Source organism: Diabrotica undecimpunctata, chromosome 4 (assembly GCF_040954645.1).
Source record: "Diabrotica undecimpunctata isolate CICGRU chromosome 4, icDiaUnde3, whole genome shotgun sequence".
Lineage (NCBI taxonomy): Eukaryota > Metazoa > Arthropoda > Insecta > Coleoptera > Chrysomelidae > Diabrotica > Diabrotica undecimpunctata.
This window is the reverse complement of record NC_092806.1, coordinates 3462872-3483954: the sequence shown is the minus strand read 5'-3', so window position 1 is coordinate 3483954 and position 21083 is coordinate 3462872. Positions and strand designations below refer to the sequence as shown.

The following is a 21083-nucleotide window of genomic DNA, read 5'->3' as shown; positions in this document are numbered from 1 at the left end:
GCTAAGGAATTGTATATTTTTGCCATTTCTTTACACCAAGAATTAGACGTATTGTTAAAATTAATGCTACTACCACTAAATAGATTAATACTATTAACTTCTGCCTACAATCCGATTAGAGAAGTAACGTCTGTTTCCATTGGATAAGCATATATACGATAATTTGCATATGACAGAACTTTATGTTAAATAACAAATAAAATGTCTTGATATAGTGATCCTGATGATGATATATAATATCAATAGCTTTACTATGTTAATTTTACGTTAAGAAATAACACTAATATTGGACACATTGCTCTTCTTCAATTTACAACCGAGACGAACTCTCTGGCCGAGGCGAATTCATCGAAAACACTTTCCCGATAACTTTCCTTTTAAAAAATCTTGTACAAGTGAGTTTCAGGAAAACTATTTTAACAGCTTATGACAGTAACTTTTATTATTATTTAACTTATGCTGTTTTCTTGAGGTCATTCTTGTCATATTGATAAAGTGTTTAGATAATGAAAAAAGTGTGTTCGTATTATCTCTGGGCTCGGTTATAGATCAGACTCTTCAATCTCTTGTAGAACTTTTAAAATTTTGACTTTACATTGTGTACATATTATGCAGTGCCTGTTGCATATTAAACAAAATATAATAAGCATGCAGATTTTTACAAATTATCCCACTAAAAACAACAAGTATCTTGTACCGCAATTTAGCCATCTAGGGAGATCCAAAAATGGTTCAAGGTATTTGAGGAGCAGACTTTCACATCGCACTGTGTCCATTTTTAACATTTTTCAGGAAGTGAGAAAAACAGCTACTCAATTATTAATAAAGTTAAAATTAAAACACAAAATATAAATAAATGTACTTTTTTATTATCAATTTATCCTATTTATAAGTTTTATTGAGCTTTATTAGTTTAAAAAAAAATGATTGATGAACAAAACGCCATTTGGTTTTCTTTAAATGAAAAGATGTAGTTTGATTGTCCCTATATAATTAATATAAAAATATGAACCGAAAATGCATTTCTGCGTGTTTGGAATAAAAAATCATATGACATGTATGTCGTAGTCCAGAAGACAGCAACATTCTTTTCCATCTTCACATTAATCGCAGGTCTGGTCCTTTTCAATTGTATTTTCACGATACTGCTCTTTCAAAATTAAATCTTACCAAGTTAACTCTGTATCTAATGCCCTTTCTTTGCCTGATAAAAATTTTGATAAGCTATCTAGTTTTTTCTTCTTAACAGTATGTTTCATTGGCAATTCCGGCTGCATTTCGTTACTTAGTTTTTTCTGTGGTTGAATTAAATTAAAAAAACTTTTAGAAGAGTTATCATTTCTATACAATACCTCTGTTTTATATAAGATTTCACTTTCCCCAGCAGTTTGTTTGCCTCGAGTTATGATTATTCTTTTGGCTCCAGTGATACCTATAAGTTATTTGAGGTGAAAGAGCTGCATGTTTTATGTCGTACAGGGTCCAATCAGAGCCCAGCTTGGGTCCATGTCCTTTCTTAGAATAGATTTCATAATATTTGTCTGGTGACTTTATAAAAGCATGGGCACGTAACTCCAGCTCAACTTGACCAAAACTCGATCAGCTGGCATAAACGAATGGGGTTTATGCCAGCCAGCCTTTAATAGTTTTGAGGCATTATTCAAAAACTACAAGGTGAGTGCAAGTACCGTGTGGGAATTTTTATTTTGACCCCCACTTCTATCCGAAAACAATATTAGATGTTTAATATCTGAGTCAAAATTCCTTCCTGCTTTGTGCTCAAGACATGTATAAAAAACAGGAGTTTTTTGTTAAAATATCTGTCACACGAAATGCATAAAAAGACAGTTGCTGAATTTCGTAATAGGCGCTTTTGGGAGATTTTGGACCTGTTGCATATCAAAGCAATATGCCACACTATCAGCAGATTCCTCCTTCATTTATTTAAAAAAACTGCTTTCTTAAGCACTAATAATATCATATACTATTGATTTCTACAATGACTGATAACAAAATAAAGTCGTTACATGGTAAAAAAGCATTGCTAACAAAATAGCGCTATTTGTTTGTCTCTCGCTACTGCACAAAATGCATTTTGTTTGTCTAGGTGATTTTTGAAGCCAAAAATATACGTGAAATATTACGTTTAGAATATCTATGCATATGTTAATTAATAAATGGTGTTTTGACGAGTCCAACTCCACCTCGAAGTCAGAATGTGAAAATATGGACAAAGTGCGATTTGAAAGTCTGCTCCTCATTTAGCCATTCAAGTACCTTTTGGCGCATGTGCTAAGTTTATGAGCTGATTTCTTCGTTCTAGCAAAATTTTAGTTGTAAATTTCAGCAGTAACGGCTTGTATCACTTTAAAAAGCTAGTGTCAGAATTCTGACTAAGTTTTTAGTGATGGGTTCACGATATTGTTAAAAAAGGCATAAAATTGAAATTAAAAGAAATTTCTGGGTATTTATTATTTCTGGGGTGCCAAGAAATTGTCCAAAATTCATCAAATTCCGTAAATTAATTAAAAATAAAAAAACTCAACTTACCACTAGTATTTAGGTACTACTGATAATACTTGAAGTTTGTTATTTGAATCGATATACGATTGAGTCTCTAGAGTCTGTTTACAAAATTATAACACCATTTTAGTATTTACACACACGCATCAAGTTGTTTTATAACTTTTAAAGTATCTGATATATAAAGCCCATTCTTCTTTTTTTTTGGTTGTAAAGTTTTACTTGACTTTGCTATTAAAATTTTCAATGTCATTTAAAATTTTTTTTCTACAGATAGCCTACCTAAAGCACTAAGTCGTTCTTCTTTCATGGTATTTCTAAGGATTGTTTAAATTCGTTTTAGCATCGAAAAACAGAGTTCTGCTCCAAATGTTGAGATAGGAATGGTAATTCCTTAATAACTTAAATGTTTAATAGAGTCTTCAAATGTACCTTTTAAACCTTCCTCATATAAAACTAATAGCAGAATAGCCCCAGAGATAGTAAGTAATTCGTCTCTGTGATACAGTACTTGTAATTCAGTTTTAAGCAGAAAACTTCTCCGACATAAATAAATTAGAAGCAAGTAAATATTCGGAGAAGATAATCCTTGTTTTTATTTGCTATAAACTTAATCGCGTATCTCTAAAAGGCTTCCCGTTGCAGGGCCTATCCTCTTCAATCCGCTCCTTTTTTTATTGGTTCATCAATATTCGTTTCTCTCTTTAACGCATTTATTTTTCCTTGAAAATTGTCGATAACGACTTCCATTTGTTTCCTTATAGCTTAAATTGCTGCTTCAAAATTCTCCAAATCTTTTTTCACCTTAACAGAATCAGTGCATAGGTACTTTTTGCAATTGATGAAAAAGAATTTCTATGTGAGGCATTATTTTACAAAAAATAAATAAAAAAAATACAATACGTTTATCCTGAAGCCTTAATTCATAACCATTTGCTTAATTAATAGACCATAAATCACGTACAGTATTTTGTATAAACACCCGTGAATGAAAATTCCAATGGGTGAAGATTTTGGCAACCTGCGATTAACCACTCAATCCAAAATTTTTGTTGTTTCAGGAGATCTAGAAAACAATAAGCACAAACCAGATCAATTAGAAAAAATATCCTAGCCTGCTTATTGATAAAACATGCACTTGTCATAATTAAATTCATTTGGTGTGCATAGCAATGAACGTAATTTCTGTTTTCACTTATAACAGATGCGTCATCATAACTTTGAGCAATTAATTTGTTCGGAGTATGTTTTAATAAGGGATTTAAAACATTTAAAATGCATTAAGCTATTGATTTGGCATCATCTAGCACCGTCTAGCACGTAATATCTCCAAAATCTCTTAACTGGTCGTCCTTAACAAAAATATCGGAAAACTATTACTAACTGAAATTCACCAGCAACGTCTGTCGTTTCATCGACAATCACTGCAACTCTTCTTCATCTTTGTCATTATATTTCTCTATCTTGCGTCAATCTAATCCACTGTTTGCCTGCCACTGCTCTTATGTCATCTACCCATCTTTCTTGAGATCTTCCCATGCTTCTTGTTGTCGTCCTTGGTCTCCATTCTAGAATTCTCCGTGTCCACCTGTTGTCATTATATCGGGCTACGTGACTTGCCCAGCGCTATTTCATTTTTGTAATTTCTTCCACAATATCCCTAATCTTCGTTCTACGTCTTATCTCAATGTTTCTAATCTTGTCTCTCAGTGATATTCCAAGCATGATTCGTTCCATTGCTCTTTGCGTTGTTTCTAATTTTTTAGCAGATTACCAGACAAAGCAAGAGCTACTGTCTCCAAGCCATAGGTACAAACAAGTAGTATGCATGTGTTATACACCTTTTTCTTTAAGTTTACAGGAATGGAGATGTTTTTCAAGGTATATGCTAGTTTGCCGAAAGCTCTCTATGCCAGGTTTGTTCTTCTGTTAATTTCAGCATATTGATTTGGTTTTCCCAGTTTGATGACATGACTTAGATATACATAATATCCAACATTTTCTATGGTATAATTTTGTATTGTTATATTTGTCTGGTCTCGGCTCAGTATTTTTGTTTTGTTGTAGTTCATTTTTAAGCCTACCGCTCCTAAAACTGCATTTCCAGGACCACAACGCACTAAAGGTTTAATTATAAATACAAAAACTTAGTAATAGCTAATAGACATAATAAAAGCGAGAAGCGACAAGTAACTCGAAATAAATAGATACTATCTTACGATCTACTACGAGTAGTAAATCTTCACTCTTGATCTCAGAACAAAGGTTCTCATTTAACGTATTATTAAAAGTCCAATATAGCTCTATCTATGTCCCTTACATAGAAGGATCGTGAACTCTTTCTCTTGTCAGACGCACCAGTATGATAATAGCACAAGATTATCCCCATCGAATAACCTTTGCTGTGGATGGCGGAGGTTATACTACGCACACAGTTGCCAGATTTTATATAATTTATAAAGATAAAAAGAAATACACACAAAAAAAAACAGGCTTTAAGAGGTTAAGAGAAGATAACAAATACGTTTATGCATAAAAATAAGATAGTGCCATGGCTCTATGGCACTACTTTACCATCTACCACTGGCGTAGTATTTAGAAGATACCTCTGTAGTTTCCTGGTGGTTTGTTATCACCATTTTGAACAATAGGATTCTCTTGCTTCTTCTCCAATCTTCTGGTATTTTATTTTATCTTATATATATATATATATATATATATATATATATATATATATATATATATATATATATATATATATAATCTTGTTAATTAACGTTGTATTTAGTTGAAGTTTTTCTTGTTATGCAAAATAAATTTAGCATTTAATAGTGATAAAAAAGTCACTTTCATTAGACGCATTTTACAAGTTTTGTACTGGAAATGAGAACTTTCATTTTATGTTCAAACCGTAAAAATATAATTATTTCTGGCTCGTTTGTTTACCTTCAAAAACTGTAACAACTATTTTTGTAACAAGTACACTTTATTATAATTTTTTTTAACATAAAGTGTATTTATCAAAAATTCGGAACCAGAAAATTGCATCATTATTTGAAATTTATCTCACAAATTAAAACAAGTATTATTACATGTCATTTTTCTATTGTATGAACACAAAGAGCCTATTTTTGGTAAGTATAATTAATAGATAAATATATGTTGTATTTAAAAATAGTTTTTTTTTGTCATCTGTAAATTTAATTATAACAAACAAAATATTAAGTATGTAACATAATTTACTTGCGATTACAAATTTGTTCAATGGCATTATTCTTGTATTATAATTTGACAATTAAATTATTTAGGACTGGAATATAGAGTTAGTGAATGATAGTTTACATATAGAGGAAGAAAATTAATAAAAAACATTTAAATACTTAAGATTTACAGAATTAATTTATATATGTAAGATTTGAGATATTAGAACATAATAACAGACCTAAAAAGTAAATTAAAAGATGAACTTAATTCATACATAAATTAATTGTCGACTATAGAAACAACATTCCACAAATAAATAGTAAAAGTGAGCCAATATCATCATATAACGGGGGTCCTACGGCGATTGCCGCTTCCCGCATTTCAGCCTCCATCTTTTCCTATCTCTCCAATCTCCCTCTTCTAAGCCTCTAGATTGCATTGTTTTTGTAATTTCCCTTCTCCAGGAATTTGGTGGTCTTCCCCTTTTCCTTCTTTCTGGCGGAACATACCTTAAGGCTTTCTTTGGCCACCGCTCCTCCTCCATTCTTATCCCGTGACCATACCATTGTAATTGCCTTTCTTGTATTCTATCTGAAAGAGTATCTCTAATTCCTGTACGGTTTCGTATTTCCTCATTCCTGATTCTTTCCATTCTCGATACTCGACATGACCTTCTAAGATAATCCATTTCCACAACGTCTACTTTATCTCGTTCATTCTTTGTCATCGTCCAACATTCGGCACCATATGTGGTAACTGGTTCTACAATTGCTCTGTATACGCGAAGTTTGGTATGCATCTTTATTTTATTAGACCACAGTAATAAATTTAGTATTTGGATGCATTTTTTCCCTTGGGTTATTCGGTTTTGTACATCTATCTTAACTCTGCCATCTGCTGATATGATGCTTCCTAGATATTTATACTGGTTGCAGCCTTTTATAACTGCGTTTTCAAGCCTCAGATCTGTGGAATTTCCTCCAATTTTTAAATATTCTGTTTTGCTTATGTTTACAGTAAGCCCCCATTTGGCATATTCCTCAAATAATTTTGGATTCATATAATTTATATCTTCCTCATCGGTTGCAACCACCACCTGATCATCCGCAAACAACAATGTATACAGAGTTTCTTGTCCCACTTCGATGCCCATAAATCTACATTTATTTCTCCAATTCCTCAATGCTTCTTGGACGTATATTTTAAAGAGTGTCGGTGACAAACAGCATCCTTGCTTTGGGCCTTTAGTGACTTTAAATTCATTTGAGGTTCTGGTTCCAATTTTTACACAACCAACTGCATTTTCGTACAATTTATATATCGCTCGGATATACGTCGAATCCAATCCGGACCTTTCGAGGACCTCAAACATTTTCTTTAACGGGACACTATCATATGCTTTCTCAAGGTCTATAAATACCAAATGGGTCTCTCTACTTCTTTCGACACGCTTTTCAATTATTTGTCGTAGGATAAATATATTATCAAGGCAGGATCTCCCGGTACGAAAGCCACTTTGTTCTTCAATATCTTGTATCTGTCTTTCAAGTGAGCCAATATACTTATTTTAATTATATACCCCCAGCTTATTTAATTTACGTTGGATACCCTGTACGTTTTTGCAGAATTTAAAAGACTTTGTTATTTGCACTTCACACATACTAAGATTGGCAGAAAACTTTTTGTTAAAACGAGAAATGAATTACATAACATTTAAAAAATAAGTAAATGGATTTAAATGCTTGTCGTTCCCCTCATAAATATCGTCTTTTTCGTTTCAAAAGGTATTTCCTTGGATCCATACTTTATCCTAACACTGTATACGCTTTTTTCTTCTTCTTCTTACTCTCTATAAGCAATTCTGCTTGTTCATTGGCGGATTAATACCTCTATGGAAGGTTGTCATTCCATTTTTTGCGCGGTCATTCGATACTTCTGCCGATTGGTGACTTATCTCTTGCTATTTTGACGACACAGACCTCCTTCATTCTGCTTATGTGTTTATTTTATTCTTTTTTTCTGTTTTGTGCCCATTCATTTATAAACTGTACGGTACATTTTCTTTTAATGTCTTCACTTCTCTTTCGATCTCCTAGCGTATGTCCTGTAATTCTTCTCAGTACTCTCATCTTTGGCGTTTCCAGTAGCCTTTGCCTTGTGGCTGTGTCCCGTTTTGTTTCTGAGGCATACGTCATTATTGATCTTACACTGGCTTTATAAATTTTTGACTTCATCTCAATATTAATGTGTCTGTTTCGCCGTATAGTGTTATTAAGGCATCCTGCCAGTCTATCTGCTTTTTATACTTGATCTTTCACTTCTTTGTCCAGGTCTCCATAGCTAGACAGTGTAATTCCCAGCTATTTTTATTTATAGCTATTCCCAGTATTTTTATTTCTTTGTTTCTCATTCTCTCTCATTCTCATTCTCATTCATGTATCCTCTTCCCTTGTTAACGCTTTTGATGATTTCATCCATGATTAAATGGAAAAGCAAGCGGCTCAATAAGTCCCCTTGTCGTATACCGTTGCCTATTTCTATAGGTTCTGTAAGTTGTTCATCTATTATGACTTCCGTTTTGTTGTTTGGTAGATGTTCTTTGGTAGACGGTAGTTCTATTATATAGAAGATGGATTATATCTTTGAGTCTTATTCTGTCAAACGCTTTCTTTAGGTCAATCAGACACAGAAAAAGATTTCTCTGTAATTTGCTTTATAACGAATATTGCATCTGTAGATGATCTTCCACTATGAAAACCCTGTTGTTCTTATCCTTTTATCCTATTATTCTCTTATCCTCTTATCCTCTTATTCTCTTATCCTCTTATCCTCTTATCCTCTTATCCTCTTATCCTCTTATCCTCTTATCCTCTTATCCTCTTATCCTCTTATCCTCTTATCCTCTTATTCTCCTATTCCCTTATCCTCTTATCCTCTTATCCTCGTATTAGTACTTGTAAAATTTTAGTTGAAAGTTTTAGTGTAGTATTTAAGTTTACACCTCTGTAGTTTTCTGGCTGTTTTTTATCTCTTTATTTGAATGGTGGAATTAGTTCGCTCATTCTCTGGTATTTTATTGTATTTTATAGTTTTATTAATTAATGTTGTAATTGTTGCTCCACAATATTTCAGTAATTCGTTTGGTATTTCATCTTTACCTGCTGTTTTTCTATTCTTCACCTTTTCAAGTACTTTACGAACTTCCTCTACAATTATATTAAGTTCTTTATTTTTGGTAATTTCGGATATTCCCGGTTCTAGCATCATTTGTTCTTGCTCTGCATATAGCTTTTTTAGGTAGTCAATCCACGTATCCTTTTCTATGTGTTTTGGTTCTATTAGTTCCTTTACCTCCGTTTTTTGACCTCTTATGAAGCGCCATATTTTCTTTTGCAGACCGTAGAAATCATGTTCCATTTCGTTCGAAAAGCGTTCCCAGTGATCATTTTTTATTTTTCTTACAAGTGCTTGTCTTTGGTTTTTAATAATTGCCTTGTAATTGTGGGATGCCTCCTGTGTTTTGGTTGACATGTATTTCAGGTAAGTTTTTTTCTCTTTTCTTTACATTTTTCCTTCACCTCTGTACAAAACTATGGACTTCTTCGCTTTGGGAATGATTTATTTTTATTAATATTTTTTTTACCAAGAACTTCCTTGGCCGAGGCTAAGATATTAGACTTAACTGTTTCTCAGCTTTCTTCGACTTTATCACTTTCTGTGATATACATATGTATTTCTGCTTTTTTTCTGCTTTTTTAAAGTACTGTACAATACTGTGCATTGTAAAAAACTTCTAAAGTTTGAACTCCTAATTCGCTCTCCCCTATTTGAATTTAAACTGTAACTTCATTCAAGTTTTATTTCTTGGTTTTATATTTTGTATCTGTATTAGACTCCTAGTCGATTTGTTTGATAATCCTCATCGTCAGTCATTATTCATCTTCCTAATCCGTAGTCATTGTATTTAATACTTAAAATCTACCGAACAGATGAACAAAAGCCTTGCGATAAATTCCAAAAGCAAAGGCAAGTGTTTGAAATATTTGCTAGCTTGCTATACAATGTTATAACATTTCGTTAGGTCAGAATGACAGGGTTCCAACTAACAAAATCGCATATTTGGAGTTATTAGTGTGAAAAGGTTCCAACTGGTCTTCCCTATCTTTTGATCTGACAACAGCGCTGGCTAATAACGCAATTCTGACTTATTACAATGCCAAGGTTCCATCTGTGAACATAAATAAAACAAAACTAGAATGACATGGTTTCAGGTGACACATGAAACCTTGTCACTCAACCAATAATTAAGATTTGCATGTATCGTTTGACAAAGTTCCAACTGCAACCACACTGCAACAGCTGTTTATGTTCACTGTCTGGTATTGAGGTTATGTTTGTATTGTTGTTTATAACAATGACGGAACTAAATGAGTTGGGACGACTTATTACTGAGGTAATAAGTGAGGATGCAGAATTAGAGCACTCTGGTGATTCTTACTCCCCATCATCAGAAAGTTTAAGCGACGAAAATGAAGAAATTACTGACAGGTAAGCTAACCTATATTTTTTATTGTTGAAACCTTTACTTCGTGGAATCTAGTCATTTTTATAAAATCAAACTACAAATAACGTTAAAAATTCCATAATTTATTATTTAAATTCACATGTTTCAAAACATTAATGTAAATTTAATTAAAATTAAAACTTTAATGTTTCAAAACATTAAAGTTCTACCGCTTTAGTTTAGTTTTTTTAAGTAGCCTTCTTTTCAAAAGGTCTATTGCACATAATCAATTTTTAAACTTCCATTTGGAGAGTAAATAGACTTATGGTATTTCAAATGATTCATTTGAGGTTTTTAAACTAGTATATAGTCATAGTCATACTATTTTAGCAGCTAATTCTAGTTGTATTTTGTAGGCGACCCAGAAATAAAGCCATGAAGCGTGTCTCTGCAGATATTTCAACAACTGCAAATAAATCAAAACCAGCGTTGATGCCCATTGATCTCCCATCAACTACAACCGCTGGCGCTCACCAAACTACTTCAAATGATGAGGTCCATTTGCCTATAAATCCGGTTGGGGAAGAAGTTATTATTGATCAGATAACAAACACTAAACCTCCTCCTGTTAAGAGAAGAAAAAGGGATGTTTCTTCTTGGAAAAGCCAGAATCGTTCTATCAGCCATCAAAAAGGGGAATCTAATGTGAGTCGTAGATGAGTTGTAGTGCCCGCTAAAGAAGTTAAAAGTTTGAAGGACTGTTTAAATGACTGTAAATTTAAATGTGGGGTATCTATTAGTGAAAATGAAAGACAAGCTTTGTGTAAGGCGTTTCATGGCATGGATCAAAATGGAAAACATCAATATATCTTGGGTACAACCACAAAACATCAGACAAAAAGACCTAAAGATAGAAACAGAGAATCATACAAAAAATTCACTTTTAAGTACTTCTTTAATGTTGGTAACTAAAAGGTACAAGTCTGCAAAAAATTTTACTTAGGAACCCTAAGCATCTCACAAAAACCTGTCTATACGGTTCATAAGAAGAAAGATGAGGTCACTAATACACCCAAGCCGGATGGTAGGGGCAAAAGTGCCCAAAGTTCAAGACGCCTCAATGAAGAAATAAAAGAAACTGTGAGAAATCACATAAAATCTTTTCCCAATGTTGAGTCTCATTACTGTAGGGCCACAACACAAAGAAAGTATCTGGATTCAAACCTCAATTTAGCTAAAATGTACAAACTATACACAGAAAAGTGTAGGGAGGAAAATTTTGTGCCTGTTAAGCTAAGACTGAGGTCACTGGAGTACGCAATGGCAATGATTTGGCTAGTGCTGTGTACAACATTTTGAATCAAGTGGCACTTGAGCATGAAATTACTGAACTAATCTTGTAGAGTGACTCATGTGTTCCACAAAATAGGAACTCGTTTATGTCTTGCGCAATTCTGAATTTCATGCACAATAACCCCACTATAAAGAAGATAACTATGAAGTACTCTGTGCCAGGTCATTCTTGCATACAAGAAGTGGACAATGCTCATAGTCTTATTGAAAAGGGCATGTCTCAGAACGAGTTCTACTCTCCTCTTGGATTAATACGCATCTTAAAAGTTTTGAACCGTCAGCACCCAATCCGAGTACTTCAGATGAGAGACAGCGATTTTCTTGACTTTGGTTCATCCTCTAAAGTATTAAACTTTCAGTTGGTTCCATTCTTCCAAGTTTCAGTTTTAGAATTCACACAATCCCTGCATTCGGTCTCATTCAAAACCTCTTTTTTTGGAAAAGAAGACAGTGACCGTAATCTTGAGGTTTACTGTATCGGCGTCCAAGAAAGGAAGAGTGATACAAAAAAGCAAGCAAAGAGAAGCTGAAGCAAACACACCAATCTGGAAATTGATAAAACCCAAACACCTAGTGAACTTCAAGGCAACACTCTCAGCGGAAAAAATAAAGGACATTAAGTCAATGTTAAAGTTTATGCCCTTGCAAGACAAAGCGTTCTACACCACATTAAAACTGTGAAAATGTTGACGTAGGTCAAAAACACTTACTGTACCTTTCTTTAAAATAAAGTCACAATAATCTAAATTTATACCAGTGTAATTATTTCAGAACCCTACTAACTATGCCTATGGATCAGACTAAATAAATCATTAACTTTGGTATCAGAAGGTTCCACCTACCACATAGAACCTTGTCACACATAAAATGTCAAGTTTAAAAAGTGACAAGGTTCCAACTGTAAACAAAAAAAATTGTAAATTTCTTACCAAAGAGCATTTTTTTCTTTTTTACCAGCCAAAATCTTTTTATGTATATAACTAAGAAGTGTGTACACAAAAATCAAATAATATATCAAAAACACTTGTGTGGTGTCAAGGTTAAACTTTGGGTACTGTTTTCTCAAAACTAGGTTGTGGTTAGTTGGAACCCTGTCATTCTAGCCTAACGATTTGTAATACAAATAGCAGCAACACAAAATAACAAAAAAATGACAATTTATTGGCACGATATTAACGTAAACAATTTTAAAAATTTTTTCACGCTCATACTACTACAGATACACTAATACTACAGATATTCATTTTTTCGCAAATTTTTCCGTCAAATACCTACATACATTCAATATAAAAAATTCCAATTAAGTGACTTTAACGTTTTTAATTTTGATAAAACATATCTTTGCATTACATATAGTGTTTTTATGCTGATTTAATACTTAAATGACTTAGTTAACAAGTAATTTGCAGCTTAAAATTTTTTTTAACTCAGTTGTAGTAAGTACTTGTAGTAAGCAACCAGAGTATTTGAATTTGTTAGTGAATTTTAATCAGTTGTAAACAATGTCAGGTAGGAAAAGTTTTGTTAAAGTTTTAATATTTAATATTAAAATGATATAGTTAAAATATGATGGACTCTTTGATAATTAATGAACATATTTTTATTTTGATACGCCTGTGCCATAGTAGCACGTTAATTTTGTGCCTGTTATAGAAGAAAATTTTCCTTTTTCCACTTTAGTTGTCGCCCATGATTTAGGCATAATAAACTTAGCCATTGTCTTAGAAGACAAACAGATTTATTTTTCAGGCTACTCACATCTCTCATTTATTCATATATTTTTTAATAATTAACGTATGGCAATTGGTACCCCTTTATTCTTGTTCTTCTTCTTTTTAGTAAGTGTCTCTTTGAGAATATGCTTGGAGTATTCTGTACTAATTATACTGACTCACGTAAATTTACCTTTTGTCTTTCTAATTGTGGTACCTATTTTGATTGTGGTACCTATTAATATATAATAATTGTTATTGATATGTGTGAGTTGCTGTTTGAATTTCGGATTTTTTTAATACCTTTTTCTTCTCAAATGGCTTCGGAAGCCATCATTAAATTCTTCTTCTTCTTCTTCCTCTTTATAAGTAATTCTGCTTGTTCATTGATGCATTTATACCTCTATGGAAGGTTGTCACTCCATCTTTTGCGCGGTCATCCGATACTTCTTCTGCCGATTGGTGACTTATCTCTTTTTCTATCTTTTTTTCTATTTTGTGTCTATTTATTTATACACTGTACGGTACATTTTCTTCTAATGTCTTCACTTCTCTTTCGACTTCTTAGCGTATTTCCTGTAATTCTTCTCGTCTCTGCCATTTCCAGTAGCCTTTGTGTTGTGGCTGTCTCGGATCTTGTTTCTGAGGCATATCTCATTATTGGTTTTACACTGGCTTTATAAATTCTTGACTTCATCTCAATATTAATGTGTCTGTTTCGCCATATAGTGTTATTAAGGCATCCTGCCAGTCTGTTTGCTTTTTGTACTTGATCTCTCACTTCTTTGTCCTGGTCTCCATAGCTAGACAGTGTAATTCCCAGATATTACATTTCCATTATTTGTTCAATACTGATGCCATCAATTTCTATTTTACATCTGGTTGGTTCTTTGCTGACTACTATTGTTTTAGTTTTCTGAGATGAGATTGTCATATTAAATTCTTTTGCTCTTATGTTAAATCTGTGGACCAGTCTTTGCAGACTATCTTCATCTAGGGCTATCAATATTGCGTCGTCTGCATAAGAGAGTATTTTTATTTCTTTGTTTTCCATTCTGTATACTTTTCCTTTGTTTTATCCATGAATAAATTACAGATAATGGGGCTCAATGATTCCTCCTTTATTGCCATAATTAATTATATCCGGTCGAAACTAAGTAATTCCTTTGTTCTGAATGTTTTTTAAATTAATAACTATTCTTTCTTTTATTTTTATATTACTTTTACCTCATTCTTTGTTACCATAATGCTTTTAACTTTTATGACAGCATCTTTTCCTTTTAAGCTTTACTCGAAATATTCTGTTTATCTTTTAGTGGTTTTCCGTTGATTAAAAATCACTTCCTTCTTTTCCTTTCCTCTTCTTCATTCCTTGGCTTCGACTTTCCACTTTCGTTCTCCTACCAATAGTTCCATAGTCCCCGTTCTTCTGGCTACGTGGTCAATGTTATATAGGTATGTTCGATTTACTTTTTTTAATAGCCTCTCTTTTTGTATTTTGTCCTGGAGACATTTTGAAGGATTAGATCTTACTTCTTTCGATTTTTTTGAGAGTCCAGGTTTCATCTACGTATATGGCAAAGAAAATGGGCATTGAAAAACCTAAGCTGATCTACTAAAAACCTCTACTAATTATACAATATAAATATACTAATAATTTAAATTATAAAGGATAAGTTCACTATATTTGTTTAAGTAAAGTTCTTTTAAAATCGTTAACCAGGTAATAAAAAATTCTACTGAAGATGTTGCGATGCAATTTGTTTTATTCCGTAAAATGTGAGTACCGTCTGTAGTGTTACTTTTTTCTATCCTTTTTTTATCAAGACTATTGGTAAATCTATTTGTTATGCTCTGTATTCAGTATTCTATTATTTGTTTTCGTATTTAAAATCTTAAATTTGGAAACAAATTCTTTAATCATCTTTGTGGTTGTGTGGATGTGGTTTACATTGCCCTGATGGTTCCAAATGCCCCATCCTCCCCTAATACCGATTTTAGGTATTTAAAACTATTCTTCTTTATGTGTCGTCTTCTACCGAAGTGTGACGACCATCAAACGATAGGTTTCTCTGTTTATGCATTATTATGTTCGCAGCTTCTGGTATTTGAAACCATTCTCTCAAGTTTCTCAGCCAGGATTTCTTCTTTCTGCCCAAACCTCTTCTACCTTCAATATTGCCTTCCACGATAAGCCGTAGCAGACTTTACTTATCATTACGAAACACATGGCCCAGGTATGACGCTTTCCTCCTTTGAACAGTTGTTAACAATTCCACCTCCTTACCCATTCGTCTTAATACCTCTGTGTTGGTCACTCTGTCTGTTCAAGGTATTCTCAGTATGCGTCGATACAGCCACATTTCTGGAGCTGCTAACTTCTTTATAGTTGCTGCTGTTAACGTCCACCCTTCAACTCTGTAAAGTTGAAGTTGAGTTTTCTCATTTTGATGAATTTGGATCTTGCTATTTCAATTTGGATCTTAATCTCTACGTCTGGGTCCCACTTATCATTTACTGTATATCCCAGATATTTAAATCGGTGTACTCTTTCAATAAGTTCGGCTTCAATATTCAGGTCGATATGTTGAATGTTCTTTTTACTGATCACCATAAATTTAGTTTTCTTTCTATTGATCTTCAGTCCAAATTGGTTGCCAGTTGTATTTACTCTATTTAGCATCATCTGTAAATCTTCAATGTTATCGGCCATAACTATTACTTTTCAAAATTGTTTTGCCATCCAACCTTATCATTTCATTTGTAGTAATTCCAACCTTAAATGGATATTTCACATATAGTCATTTTGTCTGTCCATGGTATCTTCAGGATCCTTCTGTATAACCATAGCTCACAAGCTCAAAGTTTTGATAGAGTTTACGCCTTTAATGTCAACGTTTCTACTCCGTACAGAAGTACCAAGTACACAGAACATTTAAGGAGCCTTATTTTTGTTTCCAGGGTGAGGTCATGACTCTTGAACATGCTTATAATCAAAAATGCACTTTTTGCCTTTACGATGCGACATTTAATCTCTTGGGTATTGTCTCACGACTCATTGATTATACTTCCCAAGTAGTTGTACTGTGAGACACGTTCAATTCTCATTTGGTTCACATACAGATTCGGTCCAGTTATGTTTTCCTAGCTGATGATCATTAGCTTGGTTTTGCTGGTGTTTATATCCAGTCCATATGTTCTGCTTGTTTCTGTTATTTTGTTCATTAAGTTTTGCAGCCCTTCTATGGTATTGGAAAACACTATTGTATCATCTGTATCCCGCAGGTTATTGAGCTTGACTTCATTTATCGAGATGTCTTTATCAATATCTTTTACAGCCTTTTCAAAAAGGTGCTTCGGGTACAGATTGAATATCAGTGGTGAAATTATGAACCCCAGTCTCACTCCCCTTAAGACTTTAGGTCTGTTCCGCCAATCCCTGTTCTCTTCAGCACTTCTATCACTTGTTCTATCGAAAACCTTCTTGTAGTCAATCAAGCGTGCAAAAACATCACAGTTGACAAATCTACATTTCTAAAACAATACCTGCAGGCTAAATAAAGCTTCCCTCGTACCAACGGCGTTCACAAATCCAAACTGATTGGGCGCAATTTGTTTCTCACATTTCCGGTAAATTCTTTTGTTGTTGACTTTTAAAAACAGCTTCAGCAGATGAAACCAAATCTAAGAACTAACAAATTAACAGAATGTGATAAAGAATCTATCTATATTAAAGGTTAGGACGACAAGTCACCCCGTTCGTCCGGTAAGGTATCTACGCCATCTGAAAAGAAATCTGAACTACCAATATCTTACATGTTAATCATATTTTGTTTTTGGAACGATACGGTGGATCTATTGCTAATTCATTCTACAAATTGCTGATTCAAATACCCTTACCGGGAAATTTTACTACTTTATCAGTAATTTTTTTGCAAAATTTCTAAAAATATAAGTTACTGTAATTGTGAGGAAACATTTACATAATATACACTTATTTTAAAAATAATATGACATTTAATAAATTTTAACGTTTTACCAAAATAAAATTAAATAAAATAAAATAAAATAAAATAAAATTAAATAAAATTAATTTAAACTAAATAAAATTAAACAAAATTAAATAGAATTAAGTGTAATGCTAATCAAAATGAAGTTAATAATCATAAATACAAGATAATACTGAAAATGTAAATGATGAATAAATTCTATATAATATTAAAAATTTTAAAAATTACTCAAATCAATAAACAAAAATTTTTAAAGATAAAAATTAAGGTTTTTAAAATTATAAAAAAAATTTAACAATTCCGTAATAAGCAATCATAAAATTTCATTAATCGACATAGTAATAATGCGCTATGAGAAGTATTGTATTCTGTTGGCAATCCCCAAGTGCCGCGCTCCGTTAATATTTTTTTTTAAGTTAATGAGTGACTGTAGACGACAATTGATTTGATCTTTCGTCACATGCGACGGGCAAAATCACTAGTATTGTGATAAAATGCTATAAACGAGAGATGAAACTTGAAAAAGTTATTTAAACCCTCCCAAATGGATGGGACAGTTTAATAAAAAGACAGGAACAACTGGAAAATTGTCGCGACATCAGCAAAGACATGTTATAAATGATAAAGAAAAAATAATATAAAATGAAAAAGACAGCAAAGATTTGATTTCACGTTCAAAGCGTCTATGTATCTGTTGATACGTATTTCGACTTAATAAGTCTCATCAGAACAGTTATTCATAGCCGTTCTTAACGTGAAAAATAATCTTCTCTGTCTTTTAGGAAGCAACAATAAAATGGCTTCATTATGGACGCAATAGCGACATCTGATAGAAAAATCGGTAAGATAGTTTCGAAACAAATTCAGATTTCTGCTTTAATCTGAACCTTCTATAAATGTAAGGTATAACAGACGTTGATAAAGATGTTAATAGAGACATGGGGAATCTAAAATTTGCATTCCACGACATGTCTATCAACTAAGCAGAAATCCATAACGAATTTGTTTCTTGTACTCATACAGAGTAGATCCGAATAAAATGAAAAAATAATACTTCACCTCAGAATCGGATTTTCAAAATACCCTGGCGTTACCCATAAATACCCAGAGGTTGCAAGGATTTCATGATGATGATGATAATGATGATTGTACAAATGACATCGTTATTTATTCATTGCTAAGTTCTACTTATGTTTAAAACAATTTTTTTAAAAATTTTTGTCAAATTCTTTAGAAAAAAACACTACATGAACCTTTTTACAAGTTAATAATGTATAAAAAAAAACCATAAAAAAAAATAAATTGTTGCCTCACGGCAATTTAACAATAATGAATTAATTCACTTTAAATGTCAATTTTCACGTGTAACATAATTCGTAAAACTCAAAGAAATCCTTGATTAAACCGCAACAATTACTTGTTCTCTAATTTTTTTAATAACGAATAATTTTATCGTAGAATAGGAAGGTGTCATGCCAACCAGGTGATTATGTACGGTTTCTGATAAAACTGCACCTCCATAATAACAATATTTGTCAGTTATTACAGAAATCTTCCAGATATTAATCACTTTTTAACCAGATTGTAATTGTTTTCGACTAAGTGATTGCATCATAGGATGTGCAATTAATTGACCATTAAATGCAATTTTTTTAATTTACAAATATTAACTCCTTCTATTACAAACAAAATCAGAATCATATAATATGAATGAATCCAATTTGGTTTTATTAATGGATTCGAGATTACAAAGTACTTTTTAACAAAATAATATTGGATCTTTTTTGTTGTGAAGATTTAAATGTTCTTAAATATTAAATTTTCAGCAAAGATCAATGTCATCTCTAATCTTTGTCAGAGGAAGCTCAACGATACGTAGAAGATATTGTAGAACGTTATCTTATATCCTACCTTTACGTTATTACCTATAATGTTTTTATTAATCTAATTTATTGTTTTTATTTATTATTAAAGGTTCTACACTTATAACACTTAGTTTATTTAAAGTCTTTATTTGCACAATATGACTAATTTATTTACATTAATTAATTTATCTACATTTCTTATAATCGTGCGTTACATTTTAAAACCTGACGCGATGTTCAAAAACTAACTGTTCTCTTTATAACAAAATTCCTCTTTAAATATAAAATCCCGTTATTCGAGAATTGCCGCGATTTCCCATTGAAGAGCCCAGAAGGTCGCTCAGACTGGTTTTATTCGGCCTGCTTCTGGAAATTTCAAGTCGCGGGTGACTCATCAGAATTCAGGTAGACAGGTCTTTCAACTGAGCGCCGAAATAACTAGAATAGAAAAGATATTAGTAATAAATATGTTTACAGTTTTGAGTCATATAAGACGTCATTATCTATCGTAACAATAGTAACGCAAGGTTACATATTACGAGAGTCAATAAAGACTTTGAACAGTCACCAAAGACTTTGAAAGTCTTTGAACAGGCTGAAATCAACGTATTGCCCTAATCCCCGAGTTCCTCAGATTTATCTCTAATTGAAAATGTATGAGACAAGATGGTTCGGAGACTTCTTCAAATCACCGAGGAAAAATTCAGTATAGAATCACTGTGGAACGACTCTACAAGAGAAATGTACCAAAGGAGGCTAACACAGAAGATACAGCTAAAACAAACAGACGACATAGAAGATATAAACACGAGCTGGGAGAAAAATAAAAACAACATTGAAGAGGCAACCAGAGAAGCTCTAAGAAAACACAAAGTCATACTGAACAAAAGAAACAACAACAATACACCATGGTTTAGAGAAGAATTAAAAGCATTAATCGCCAAGACAGAAGACTAGCTCCAAAAATTAACACATATCTTCAACACAACAGCCAAGAAATAGAATATAATAATATCAGCAGAAAAAAACAAATGTATGACAACATCTAAATACCCACTACGATGCAAAATTGCAATTGATGGGAAAATAATAAAACAGGAAGCAAGGTTTAGATATCTGGGAATAGATATAACTAGTTACGGAGATGTTGAATAAGAAGTACGACAACAAAGCTTAAAAGCAAGTAAAGCGGCAAGATCTCTTAATGACACAATCTGGAAGAACAAACACCTGAACAAACAAAGACACAAAAACAAGAATCTATAAAGCAGCAATTAGACCTATATTGACATACACGGCTGAGACAAGACCTGACACATCTAAAACGAGACGACTAATAGAAACAACGGAGATGAAAATACTTACGACGAAAAAATACGACGAAAATCAGAGAAAAGTCTGTTGGGTAGGGAGAGAAGCAAAAACATAAGAGAGTATACAATATAGAAGGCATACATGAATGGGTGACAAAACGGAAGCATTAGTGGAACGAACATATTAGTAGAACGACAGAGGATAGGATATATGAATAGCACGAGATGAGTCATCAAATGGACTAAGAAGTATTGGCAGACCAAGAAAAAGATGTTGCTACAATTTAAACAATTTAGGAGGCTAATATTGAAGAAGAAACAGGCTTTAAAGCCAACATACAAGAAGGAAGAAGATGAAGAGCATTCTTCTCAAACTTTGGAAGTAATTCGGCTTAATTAGACAATAAAAGGAGGTACCCTAGGACTATATTGACTACCTTATCAGAAGCTAGCCCAGGGGCATTGAAAAAATTAGATACCTAAAGACTTAAACTAAGTAGTGATCTTGCTATCGAACAAAACTGGCGACGAAAACCATCTGAAATGTACGCTTTAATATAATCACTTAATTAAAAATGCTTACAAGTTAATAACAACAT

General features: G+C 32.7%; 1 protein-coding gene across 1 annotated transcript in view; it reads left to right on the top strand.

Annotated features, from left to right (window-relative positions):
- Drip (aquaporin homolog protein drip) overlaps positions 1 to 21083 on the top strand; it is a 98652-nt gene that overhangs the window by 7244 nt on the left and 70325 nt on the right. The window lies entirely within an intron of this gene.